This window comes from Neomonachus schauinslandi, chromosome 8, assembly GCF_002201575.2.
Source record: "Neomonachus schauinslandi chromosome 8, ASM220157v2, whole genome shotgun sequence".
Classification (NCBI taxonomy): Eukaryota; Metazoa; Chordata; class Mammalia; order Carnivora; family Phocidae; genus Neomonachus; species Neomonachus schauinslandi.
Genome location: NC_058410.1, coordinates 79,791,654 through 79,806,222, shown reverse-complemented (window position 1 = coordinate 79,806,222; position 14,569 = coordinate 79,791,654).

Sequence of the window (14,569 nt, the reverse complement as noted above, 5' to 3'; positions counted from 1 at the left end):
GAAGGTCCATACACATTGTCACAAATGGCAGAAATTTCTTCTTTCTCATGGCTGAAAAATATTCCATCATATATTTACACCCAATCCTCTGTATCCATTCATCCATTGATGAACCCTTAAGTTGTTCCCATATTTGACTATTGATAATAATGCTGTAATAAACATGGGAGTGCATGGGATGCCTGGGTGGCTCAGTCGGTTAAGTGTCTGCCTTCAGCTCAGGTCATGATCCCAGGGTCCTGGGATCGAGTCCCACATCAGGCTCCTTGCTCAGCAGGAAGCCTGCTTCTCCCTCTCCCTCTGCAGCTTCCCCTGCTTGTGCTCTCTCTCTCTCTGACAAATAAATAAAAAAATCTTTTAAAAAAAATCTTAAAAAAAAAACCATGGGAGTGCAGATATCTTTTTGATATCCTGCTTTCATTTCCTTAGGATATATACTCAGAAATGGGAATGCTGGAACATATAGTAGTTCTACTTTAAATTTTTTGAGGAAGCTCCATACTATTTTCCAAAGTGGTTGAACCAATTTACATTCCCACCAACAGTGCTCAGGCGTTCCCTTTTCTCCACACCCTCACCAACACTTGTTACCTCTTGGGTTTTTTTGACAACAGTCATTTTAACAGATGTGAAATGGGATCTCATTGTGATTTTGATTTGCACTTTCCTCATGATTTGTAATATTGAGCCCCTTTTCATGTACCTGTTGGTCGTTTGGATGTCTTCTTTGGAAAAATGTCTATCTGTTCCTCTGCACATTTTTTACTTGGATTGTTCATTTTGTTTGTTTGTTTTTGGTAATTGAATTGTATGAATTCTTTATATATTTTGGAAATTAACCCCTTATTAGGTATATGGTTCGCAAATACTTTCTCCTATTTCATAAGTCACTTTTTCATTTTGTTGGTTATTTTGCTGGGCAAAACCTTCTTAGTTTGATGTAGTTCTCCTTTTTGATTTTTGCTTTTGTATTTTGTGCTTTTGGTGTTATATCAAAAAAATCATTGACAAGTTCAGTGTCGAGGAGCATTTTCACTATGTTTTCTTCTAGGAGTTTTATGGTTTCAGGTCTTATGTTTAATCTCTAATCCGTTTTGAATTGATATTTGTGAGTAGTATAAGGGGTTCAATTTCACTTTTCTGTATATGATTATTCAGTTTTCCCACCACCATTTATTGAGGAGCCTATCCTCTCCCCATTGACTATTCTTGGCCCAATTGTCAAATAATAGTTGACCATAAATGCAGGATTTATTTTTGCATTCTCGATTCTGTTCTTTTGGTATATGTGCCTATTTTTATGTCAGTATCATGCTGTTATGATTACTATAGACTGTAGTATAGTTTGAGATAAGACAGTGTGATGCCTCCAGCTTTGTTCTTCTATCTCAGGATTACTTGGGTTATTCAGGATCTTTTGTGGCTCCATATGAATTTTAGGATTGTTTTCTCTTTCTGTGAAAAATGCCATTGGAATTTTGATAGAGATTGCATTAAATCTATAGATGGCTTTGGGTAGTATGGACAGCTTAACAATATTAATTTTCCAATACCTGAATACATCATGTTTTTCCACTCATTTGTGTCTTATTCAATTTCTTTCATCAAAGTCTTATAGTTTTTCAGTATATGGAACTTTCCCTGGTTGAATTTATTCCTAAGAATTATATTGTTCTGATGCTATTGTAAATGGGATTTTTAAATTTCTTTTTCAGATATTTTGTTGTCAGTCTATAGAAGCACAACTGATTTCTGTATGTTGGCCTTCTAGCCTGCAACTTTGCTAAATTCATTGATTGACCAATTTTTTAATGGAGTCTTTAGGATTTCTATATATAAAATCATATTATCTGCAAATAAAGACAATATTACTTCTTTCTTTCTGATTTAGATGTCTTTTATTTCCTTTTTCTTGCCTGATTGTTCTAGCAAGGACCAGGACTATGTTAAATAAGACTGGTGAGAGAAGGGGAGCCTGGGTGGCTCAATCAGTTAAGTGTCTGCCTTAGGCTCAGGTCATGATCCCAGGGTCCTGGGATTCAGTTGTGTAGGGCTCCCTGTTCAGTGGGGTGCCTGTTTCTCCCTCTCCCTCTGCCCCTCCCCTTGCTTGTGTTCTCTTGCTCACTATCTCTCTCTCGCTCTCAAATAAATAGTAAATAAAATCTTTAAAAAAAAAGAGAGAGAGATTGGTGAGAGTAGGCACCTTTGTCTTGTTCCTGATCTTAGAGGAAAAGCTTTTAAACTTTCACCATTAAATGTGATGTTAGCTGTGGGTTTGTTGTATATAATATTTATTATACTCAGGTATGTTTCTTCTATAATCAATTTGTTGAGGGTTTTTAGATGTTATATTTTGTCAAATACTTTTTCTGTGTTTATTGAAATGATCATATGATTTTTATCCTTCATTTTATTAATGTGGTGTGTCACATTTATTGATTTGCTTTCGTTGAATCACTCTTGCATTTCAGAGATATATCCCACTTGAACATAGTGTGTGATCATTTTAATGTGCTGCTGAATTAGGTTTGGTAATATTTTATTGAGAATTTTTGTTTTTTGCATTGTATTTATCAAAGATATTGGCCTGTAGTTTTATTTTCCTGCAGTGTCCTTCTGACTTTGTTATCAGGGTAATGCTGGCCTTGTAAAATAAGTTTGGAAGTGTTCCCTCCTCTTCAATTGTTGGGAAGAGTTTGGGAAGGGTTGGTATTGATTCTTCAAATGTATGGCAGCATTCACTAATAAAACCATCTGGTCCTGGGCTTTTCTTTGTTGGAAGATCTTTGATTACAGATTCAATTAGCTTACTAATCTGTTCAGATTTTCTATTTCCTTATTCAGTTTTAGTCAATTTTATGTTTCTAGAAATTTATCCATTTCTAGATTATCCAATTTGTTGGCATGTAATTGTTCATAGTAGTTTCTTATGATCCTTTGTATTTCTGTGTTATTACTTGAAATGTCTCTTCTTTCATTTCTGATTTTATTTGAGAATTCTCTCTTTTTTTCTTAGTCTAGTAAAAAGGTTGTCAATAGACTATAATTTATTTAGTACTGTGCATCTTAAAGAAATAAAGTATTTTTTTGGTTGTATAACATTTTCCCTTTGGGCGGCTTATTGGTTGATGTTATTCAACTTATGTTTCTGAAATTTTTCATTAGGGAGTCAGACATGAAACAATGTTCACACATACACATGGATACATATGCAAGAAGAAATGGATCAAAATCACCCAAGATAATGACAGCTCATTATGCAAGCAGAGCACAGTGGGACATACTTGCTAACAGGCACACACCTCACTAAGACAGCATATATGGATCTTTATCAAAGTCTTTAAAAAATACTATAAACAAACCCCAGAGATTTATTATTCTACGCAATTATATCTATCTTGACACTCCTTTTAGCATAGAAAATCTCTACAAATGAAAAAAAATTAAAAAGATAATAGGCAGTAGAGTATTAGGTAAGTTTTTCAAATTGCTATTTGTTCTTTAAAAATATCTTTTTCAAGCTGAATTAATTATTTTTCATACACACCTTTAGTCATTGTATAGAAAAGAACTATCAGAAGAATTTAACACAGTAATTAAAAACAATTGCTTCTCCAACCCAATAAAAGTTTACACCAAGTAAAACAAAATTATTTTCCTTGCATTGATACCTCACACAATTTTTATAGACTTTTCTGTAAGTTTTTCTAAAGTGGGAGTAGGGGCAGAGTTCTTAACAAAATGACAAGAGTTCTTAATAAAATGACCAAAAAATCAGAGTAAAGTAAATTATATCCATATGTGAAACATATTGCTAAGATTAGAAGAATAATATGTCTTTACTCATGTTTTGTGCTCTTTGTATTCCATTAATATTCTATTTGTTTGGGAAAAAATAATCGGGCCCTGAAAGATGCCACATAAGTGATTATTTGATTTAGAAAAGAGTAACAGCTCCTGAAAGAATATTACTATTGCTTATTTTATAATCAGAGGTAAATTTACAGTATAATCTCTCATATCCACACTTCAACTAGAAATTTGAAACTGATTTCAAAGAATATCATTTACCATGAATGAACAGGATCTGCTCTGTTTCTAGATTAATAATGTTTCTGGAATTTAGATAATTGTATTGCCAAATACTTTTCACTTTTACCACTTAATATAGCCCTGCCATGTCCCAAATTTTTGCTCTTGGTTTTTCTATCTTTTACAGAGTAAGAAATTAGATACATAATAAATGTTCGCCTATTAGTAATATAAGGCACTGAAACATTTTTTTTTACCTGCTGAAATATCACAACTAGGAGCCATTACTTCTTAAATATGACCAGCTAGACTACCATGATGTTAATCCTGTTAAATGCCACACTTTTATTCCATATCCCATAGTATGGGCAAACTGGTCATCATAAAGTTTTAGGACCCAGTGTATCTGTGTCAAGCCTCAAGTATTCCAGCAAATGATTTTTCCAACAGTACTTTGATATTACTTCCTTTTTTAATGGACAAGCATGAAAAGCTCTTTTAGGACAATTTCATTATTTGAATACTTTCATTATTCGGATTGCCAGATAAGTTTTGTTATGATCTTTCACATGAGTATTCTATTCAATATTCCCCTCCAGTCTTGCTCTCATGTCCCTGCAAAGCACCTTCAAAATCCTTCACCATGATTACTTCCTCCCTTCTCTTATTTCTAGCTTAATCAGTTCCAGGCTAACTCCTCCCTAACTGCTTCTTGCCTAGTCTTCTCTTTTACCCCATGAATACCATTCAACTTTCTTTTCAAACTCTTTCCACTTCTTTCCTTTATTTGAAACCTGAAAACACAGTGTTTCTCACAAATGGACTGGTACACAACTTTCTTTACTCCCAGAGTGTTGTTGCCACCATCTTTCAATTACTTCTCCTTTTGAAATTCATATAAATTAAATAACCCATTTTCTTTTATTCTAATTCATTCTCCAAGCTCCAAGACACTCTGCTAAATTCTTCAGTGATTTATACATGTGGCAAATGTTGTGTCTTGCTGGTGGTGGTGGTGGTGGTAGTGATAGTGATGGGGAGTGTGTTGTGGAGATGGTTTTTAAATTTTGCTTTTATTTTACTCACAACTATATTCCTGAGAAACTTCTTAAAAGTCCTGCCTTCACAATTTTTGTTACCTTCACCAATGACTTTTATTTTTACTACATTCAACACTTCAACCTCACTATTATACCCCTTCAATAATCCAAACCTGTTATACCTTTAGGACTTTGAACTTAGACCAATCCTTTACTCCTCATTATCCTCCTCTCTTCCTTTCTGGTGTGATATTCAAAACATCGAAAGATGTCCCTACCACCTCTAGAACCCCTTATACTTTTTATCTTTTGCCATTCCTACATGACAGGTTCTAGCTCAGGATACAACACAGTGTTGTTGTTGTGTTTTTTTTTTCTTTTACTTCCACTATTAGATTGTCCATCATTTCTAGAGGAACAAAGAAACTTCTGAAGACACCATACTTACCCATACTGGGTCTTTAACTACTATTGTGCAGAGTTGTATTAGTATCTTGACTCCTTTACTGTTTCACTCAGCTGTCATTAAGACTCACAGTTTAAAATATGTCATTAGACTTCAAAGGTTAATTTCCAAAAATAAACACATAAATTAAGTTTAACTTACATTTCTCAATTACTTAATTTCATTTTTGAGTAGAATTACTTTCAAAATTATTTTTCTAGAATTATCACTTAGTGAGGCTTTATATCCAAGACATTTTTATTTTAATTACCATGCTTTCTTTCCACATGATAAATGAGAAGATTACAGAAGAAAGGTAATATTTTCATAAAACATCTTAGAAAATATACTTTTACAAATACCAAATATCATTGTCCTAAGGATTCATATCTCAAATCTAACCATTTAAAGTCCATAAAATTAAGTTTCTCATATTTTCATGTCTTAATATTTATTTATGGTTTCTAAGTAGAAATGTATCTTAATTTCAAAGAGAAATATTAGTCTGTGAAATTGTTAAGACATAGCAAAGTGAAAATACACATTTAATATTAGAATAGGTTGTTCTCTGAAGTTTAATAGAGGATTGTAGCTGGACTTCTTTTCCAGTTATTTGTGGGAAACTACACAGTGTTCCTTTAGAAAACAATGTATTTAAAATGCCTTTTTATAATTAAAATACAAATGCAACTTATGTGGAAGAGTCCTTTGTATTTCAAAAGCAAACAAAACTGTTTGCTTCAGCTTGCACTGGATTACCAGTGCACAGACAATACATGTATCTAGAGCACAAGAAAATAGGAATAATATATATTTGATATATATAAATATTAATTATATATTCAAAATTTAACATATATAAGTGTATATTCCATATTAAGTATATAATATGCTGAATATGTAATAATATATAGTTTAATATTTCAAAAATGGAAAAAATACACCTCTATTGTCCTTTCTTACAGTTACGTTAGTATGCCGCATTGAAGGTATGTGTATATGTAGATGGTGAGAAGGGAAATGAGACAAACATCTTCTGTGCCAACTTTCAGGAAACTGCTGACCTTATTTTCAACCATTTTCTGTAAGTTGCACAAACAGTGAGTAGTAAAGTGGCATTGTCATTCGTATTACAGATTTTCTTTCAGTTTATTTTCTGAAACTATAGTTTCAGATGTACACAAGTCTAGAAAATCTATATATAATACTTAATGTTTTCAGGAGCCATTGAACACCATGTAAATACAAGTAGAGTTATAATCATCTAGGACCAGCAGACAATTTTCTCAAGAATCTGTAAAGAAGACTTCTATTTTTGACAAATAAAAGAAGGGAAGATGATAGTGATTTATTATCTGATCTCATAATGTTTATAGAACTCTTAGGTAAAAACAATCCAATCCCAATAATGTTTTTGAAAGGCAACTAGACAATGTTTGTTTTTCTTTAATTATAAGTTTGGATTTTTGATACAGGAGTGATAATTTCTGGTTCATGCCTATGTTTCCCTTAAAAATCAGAGTATCTCTTTTCCCAAAGATTATAACAATTTACATAATGATCATGTATTGCAGAATTGACCTGCCCCTGAGCCAAGGAACACAAACTGTTTAAAAGATTAAAATGTATTACTTAGATGCATTTAGTAAAAAGGAAAAAAAAAAAAAGACTTTCTCATACTACTTGGCACTTGCTAAAAAGTTCAGTAGGATTGTTGGCAGCAGGGAACTCTAATAAATGTTGAACATCTGAGAAGGCAAACAGTGAGTATAGCTTTTCTCATGTAATCTTTGCAACTACCCTGTAAAATGGTGATTATGGTCCTTACTTTTAGGAAACCGTGGTTCAGTAATAACAAATTGCTCCACACGGTAAGTTGAACAAACAGTAAGTAGTAAAGCAGTATCGTAATTCATATTTCTGTATCTCCAAAATCTGTATTTGTTCACCAACACTACTGGTTCCCCGGTCTCCATATTTCTACCACTCAAGTTAAGAGAGACAGAGAGATAGGCAACAATATAAAATTGCCAAACTCTTCCTTTACTGAGAGTGGACATTAAAAATCAAACCAGCAATTTTCTTCTCTGTTTATGCTGAAAAATTAGAGAGAAACAGCAGGGAGGAACACAAAACACAAAAACTCAAACTTCATTCTCTGTCAAAGAAAGAGATAAATATAATCTCATATAAACTGCTGATTCTAAATTAAATATAACTTCTGATATGAAGCAGAAAGAGAAAAGAAAGAAATGGAAAGACATGAGGATGAAGTACCAATAAAACTCGGAAAATACCAGTAAAAATTCGCTTTCTGTAGATGGGAAGATTCACCTTGAAATAGTATATTGCCTACTTACAACAGATAAAAGGACCTGGGGCTAGCAGGACTATTGGCAGAAGCCCTTCTCCACTAATTAGCTCAGAGAAACAAAAATTGGGGGGCTCTATAGAAATCACATAGTTGAGCCAGTTAACCATATTTCTTGTCTCTGAGGCAAAAACAAAAGTAGTCTTTAGAGTGTAAAGCCTTAAAAAGTGCTCTAGCCCTTTCCTTCCCTTTAACACTACAAAATATGGTCCAGGAAATACAACTCTGAGGGCCATAGACAAAAGAAATACACAAACAGGAAAATTTGTGAACATCTTTTATAGTGAAAGTCTGAATACTTTATTCTATAAGATCAGGGACAAAACAAGGCTAAATAATGTTGAATAGAAGGAGTATGGGATACCAATTCTGAAACCACTTGTATACTAAAGTTGAATAAATAAGTAAATATATTGTAGATAATGAGAGGCAAGATTCTCGCTGATGGAGAAAGAAGTTACAAATAAGGAAAAGGAAAGTACAAGATAAACTCTGTAGTGCTGGACTGGAGTCATATATCAATATGGAAAAATTTTTTAAATAGATTTTCTGATAAATAGATACAGAAATAAATATAGATGTATTTTATACTTATTTATGTATTTATTTCCCAGTTTTATGACACCAAAGAAGCAATGAGCCCTGCTCACACCCAGATCTCAATTACTAATACCATTCTCCAATGAAAGGAATCAGAGTTCATTAGAAAAGTAGTTGATTCTAGGGCTGAAGATGAGCATTTGTGCCAAAAAATAACAACAGTTGTTCTATAATCCAAAGACTAAAATAAACATCCATGAGTCTATATTATGTGTCAAGCTATAAATAAATAATTGAATGAGTCAATCAATCAATTAATGTAACATTTCTTCTTCATAGAAGAATTCCAATTAATAAACATAGAAAGAATGAGGGAAATAGAAAATCGCCATTATAAAATCATAGTAATAATCATTGCAGGTAAAATTCACTAATGGAAGCTAAAATCAGTGTGCAAAGTTGAAGCGGAAACAGAATGTTTGCATAGTCTCAAGGTATCTTCCCCCCCCAAATATTTAGTAATTACAAAGGAAAAAGTAGCTTTGCAAGACAGAATCCTAGAAGACCCCATGTTAGTCAAGTAATAAAGGTTAACATCAGAGTAACATATACTGACATTATGTATCCCCTGATATTATGCTCCGAGAAGGGAACATGATCCTATCACCACTGTGGTATCCTTCTTCAAAATGTATAGTCTCAAGCTAATCGAGATAAAACATCAGACAAACTCAAACTGAGGGATGTGCTATAAAATAACTGCCCAGTATTCTTCAAAAGTGTCAAGGTCGTGAAAGATAAGGAAAGACTGAGGACACGTTGCAATTGGGAGGAGACTATGAAAACATGAAGACTGAATAAGAGGTGGGATTCTGTATAGATTCCCAAAACTGAAAAATATAAGATTAATGCAAAAATGTATAAAATCTGAATAAATTCTGTGCTTTAGTTAATAGCATTTGACTGAGGGCAATTACTTAGTCTTAATAAATGTTCTATGGCTATATAACATGTTAACATAAGGGCAAGCTGGTGAAGGATATACTGGAACTCTCTGTATCATATTTGCAACTCTTCTATAAGCCTAAAATTATCTTGAAATAAAAGATAAAGCTTAGAATTAAAATAAAGTGAAACAAACCTATTTATTATCCAGATGCTGGTACTATCACCTGGGAGGAACAACACAAGTGAATTTAAAATGCAGCATATAATCCAGAACAATAATAACGTAACTGCTTTGGCAATTATATTGTTAGTAGCAATAGTGTAGTTGCTATTCTGAGATCGCTGCATGGGCAATATCAGATAAAGCAAATGAGAAATTATGTGATAATCTAATTCTATCAATCCCAGCATTCTTGAGAGCTAGGCTTTCAGCATAGGAGAACAGAGAAAAGAGGAAAAGTTTAAGTAAAAAGTCTGGTAGCCCTAAATTTAAATTAAAAGTGTTAGTATGAACTTGTGAGTATTTTATAGATATTCTTATATGTATAAAATACTATATATATTATATTTATGTATGTATATGTTATTTATACATTATATAATATGTTCATTTCTATTTATGTCCACCGAAACCCCTGGAAACAATCATTATCCCCAGAGCAAAAAGCTCTGGTGATATGGTCCACACAGGTCAGCAGACAGAGATGAGGGTGGGGAGCACATCTGGGGAGATCAGAGAGAAGCTATGACACAAGGTAGAAAGATAGATACTCAGAAAATACTAGTAGTGAATAATACTGAGTTACAGAAGAAAGGATGAGGGAGAGGAAGAATAAGCACTAGATATATCATTGTGCATAGGAGTAAACTAAAAGATTAGTGTCCAGAGCAGTAGAAAATGAGGAGTATTATGTAAACTTATAAAGACAATCATTAAAACAAAATGCAATCCTTGTCAAGTACCACCAAGCAAGAAAAGATATTGCCAAATAGTCTCTCACAGATGTGGTAGCTCCCCAGACACCTGCCAGCAGTGTGTGAGGCCCTATTGTCTTGCAACCTTACCGAGTGTGCTATAAACCTTTAGAAGTTTGCTAAACTCATAAGTAAAAAATGGTACCTTAATGTAGCTGACTCCATTTTCTCTTTACTAACTTAGGATTCAAGCTATGTCATATACCAAATTTCTATATGTAGTTGGATGTATTAGTGAACTTTCTGTTCCACTTCCTTGTTCTGTCCGTTCATCTGCCAGCATCATCCTGTTATAATTATCCAGGACTTTTACTATGTCTTTGGGTCTGGTAGTACAGTCTCCTTAGAGACTCTTTTTACTTTGGAGAACTTTTCAAGCTATTCCATTTTGTTTATTTTGCCATTTTAACTTCAGCTTATCCAGTTAAAAAAGAAGCCTGTTGAGGTTTGGTTGACATTGTATTAAATTACAAAATAATTTTGAGAAAAACAACTTTATTATAATGGTTATGTCTTGAGAACATTGTTACAGATGTATGCACATTTTGACCCTGCAATTTCACTGCAGGGAATTTATCTTACAGATATGGTACACATGTAAGAAATGTTGTAGATACAAGACTATTCACTGTGACGTTGTTATAGCATGTCATAAGCCACTAGAAACAAACTAAAAGCAAACTATGCAATGAAAAAATACTGACAAACCCCAACACAAAGGGTTAAACTCCCTAATATACAGCGAGATTTCTATAAATAGCCAAGAAAAATCCCAATAACCAATAGGAAAATGGGTAAAAAACCATGAAAGAGCAACTCCTCTCCATACCAGCCTAAAGCAAATAAACAAATACAAGTAGCCCCTAAAAAAAAATGAAAACTTGCTTAAATTGACCTATCATAAGATAAATGCAAATTAAAATTACACCATATGAGACTATCAGAAAGTCTGACCCTTTTGGTGAGGCTGTGGGGAAACAGTTGCCCTCATATATTGTTGATGGGAGTACAAACTCTTGGGAGGGCAATATTCAAAATTGTATCAAAAATCCAAATCATGGGGTGCCTGGGTGGCTCAGTCAGTTAAGCGTCTGCCTTCGGCTCAGGTCATGATCCCAGGGTCCTGGGATCGAGCCCCGCATCGGGATCCCTGCTCCACAGGAAGCCTGCTTCTCTCTCTCCCACTCCCCCTGCTTGTGTTCCCTCTCTCGCTGTCTCTCTCTGTCAAATAAATAAATAAAATCTTAAAAAAAAAGTCAAAATCAAATACCTTTGATCTAATAATCTCACTTCTGGGTATGTATCATGGAGAAACACATAATTGTACCACAAATATATATCTCATTATTTTTAATTATAATAGCAATAAATCAGAAATAATCTAAGTATCTAAATCAGAAATAATCTAAGTATCCATCTGTAGACTATTACCTAATTAAAGTGTGGCATTTATCCATGATGTCATATTATGAAGTTGTAAAAAGAAAAGGAATCTCTCTATAAACTATATTCAGTTTCTCATGTTCTATCACTAAGAGAAAAAAAAAGTATACGGAATAATCACTCCAAAGAAAATAACGTACTTAGGTATAGATCTAACAAAATATGTACAGAATCCACATGCTATAAATTACAAAATGCTGGTGATAGAAAGATAAGAATGTCTAAATAAATTAAGGGATATACTATGCTTTTGGATTGGAGAGTCAACATAGAAAAGATGTAATTCTCCCCATATTGATCCATAGATTTAACACAATTCTTATTGAGATTGCAAGGTTATTTGTAGACGTAGACAAGCTTATTCTAAAGCATATGGGGACCAAAAAAAAGGACCTAGAATAGCTAAAACTATTTTGATAGAGAAGAATAAAGTAGGAGAAATTACTAAACCCATACTAAATCTTAGTATAAAGCTACAATATTCAATACTTACTATAAAATATTAAGTATTCAAGGTTTATTAGAAAGATACAGTAGTATTCAAGCTACAGTATTGTCAGATCAACACATGTATCAATGAACAGAGTAGGGAACTAGGAAATCACCCTATAAAATTATAGCCAGCAGATTTTCAATAAAGGCACGCAAGTGATTTAATAGAAGTATAGCCTTTTCTTTTTTTTTAAGATTTGTTTATTTGCTTATTTATTTATTTGTAGCACACAAGTGGGAGGGGCAAAAGGAGATGAAGAGAATCGCAAGTAGACTCCATGCTGAGCATGGAGCCCAAAGCAGGGCTTGATCTCAAGACCCCAAGATCACGACCTGAGCTGAAACCAAGAGTCCCACGTTCAACTGACCTGGCCACCCAGGCGCCTCAAAGGATAGCCTTTTCAACAAATGATGCTTGGACATCCAAAGGCAAAAAATTAAACCTCAACCTAAAACCCATACTTCAAGTAAAAATTAACTCAAGTTTAATCAGGGACTTTAATATAATACACAGAACTATGAAACTTTTAGAAGAAATTATCAGAAGAAATGTTCAGGACCTGAGAAGAATTTTTAGACTTCACACCAAAACTACAATCCATGAAAGAAAAAAATTGATAAATTAGACCTAGTTAAAATTAAAAATTTTTACTGTGAAAACCCATATGAAGAGATTAAAAAGACCAGCTACAGATTGGGAGAAAGTATTTGCAAGCTACTACATATTAGACAAATTCCTTCCATTTGGTGAAAGATATTTCACCAAAGATAACATACAAATGGCAAATAATCACATATTAACATCACTAGCCATAAAGGAAATTCAAATTAAAACCACAATGAGATAGTACACATCTATCAGAATAGCTCAAAGACAGAATGGTAACACCAAATGCTGACACGTATAGATTGTAGTGGGCATAAAGAACGATGGGTCATTCTGGAAAACAGTTTGGCTGCTTCTCATAAACCTAAATATGCATATGCCTTATGCCCTAGCAATTTTACTCCTGCGTATTATCCCAGAGGAATTAAAACTTATGTCAATACTAAAATCTGTACACAAATGCTCATGACAGTTTTATTTGTAGTAACCAAACACTGGAAATAACTCAAGTGTCCTTTGATAGTTTAATGGTTAAACAAACCATGATACATTCTTACGGTGGAATACTATTCAACAATCAAAAGGAATTAATGATTAACACATGCAACAACTTGGATGGATCTGAAGGCGATTATGCTGAATGAAAAAGCCAATCTCAAAAGGCACATACCGTATGATTTCATATATATATATATAATATTTATTTATATATAAATGTTATATATGTATAATATTTTTTTAAATAAGAAAATTTTAAGAAGGGAGAACAGATTAATGGTTGCCAGATTTCACTAGTTACATATATAGAGACATGTAAAACTGGTAAAATCTGAATATGTTCTGTAGATCATAGCAGTGCCGATTTCCTGGTTTTGATATTGTAGTGTTCCTGTGCACCAGGTCACTGTCTGGAAAACTGAAAGAAGGGAGCAAGACTTCCCTATACCACTTTTTGGCCAGTTTCTGTGCATTTATAATTATTTCAAAACAAAAGTTTAAAAAAAAAGCAATGTGCCGAACTGTGTGTATAATATGCTATTGTTTTGAGGGAAGACGATAAGAGAGATAAACATGTATTTGTTTTTGCTTATGTATGCACAAAGGAACTGCAAAAAGATAGCATTTGCAGTGGCAGGCAATCATGTGTGCAGGTAGGGGCAACTGTAGCAAATGGAAGCCAGGTATAGAAAGGAAGGTCTTTTTTTTTAATATTTTGAGCCACGTTAACATATTTCTTATTTTGAAATCAAATCATTGTTATAGGCGTAAAAACAATTCTAATGACCATGCATTATCTCTATCTTCCATGAAAGAACATTTAACACCCAAAAAACTAAATGACATAACCTTGGATTTAGGTCAGGTATTCAAATTTCATTACTGCTACTTTATGAAAACTTTACTTCATCATTGTTATTTCTCTTATTTTCTGGGGATTTAAGGAGACTTGACCACTGGGTAGTGCTGGTCTTGGAAAGGACGTTCAGAAAACATGGCACCAGCTCACAGGGATTTTACCCAGGTGCCAGATGAATCTCTCCCTATTTGGTCTGCCATCCTGCAGCTCCAGCATATGCAGAGCATTGTTCTCTTGGACTTTAAAAAGAGAAAACAACAAAGGGATTCTTTTTAAAACCTCCACAAATCGGAATAGAACATGCCTTTCTGCACTTTAG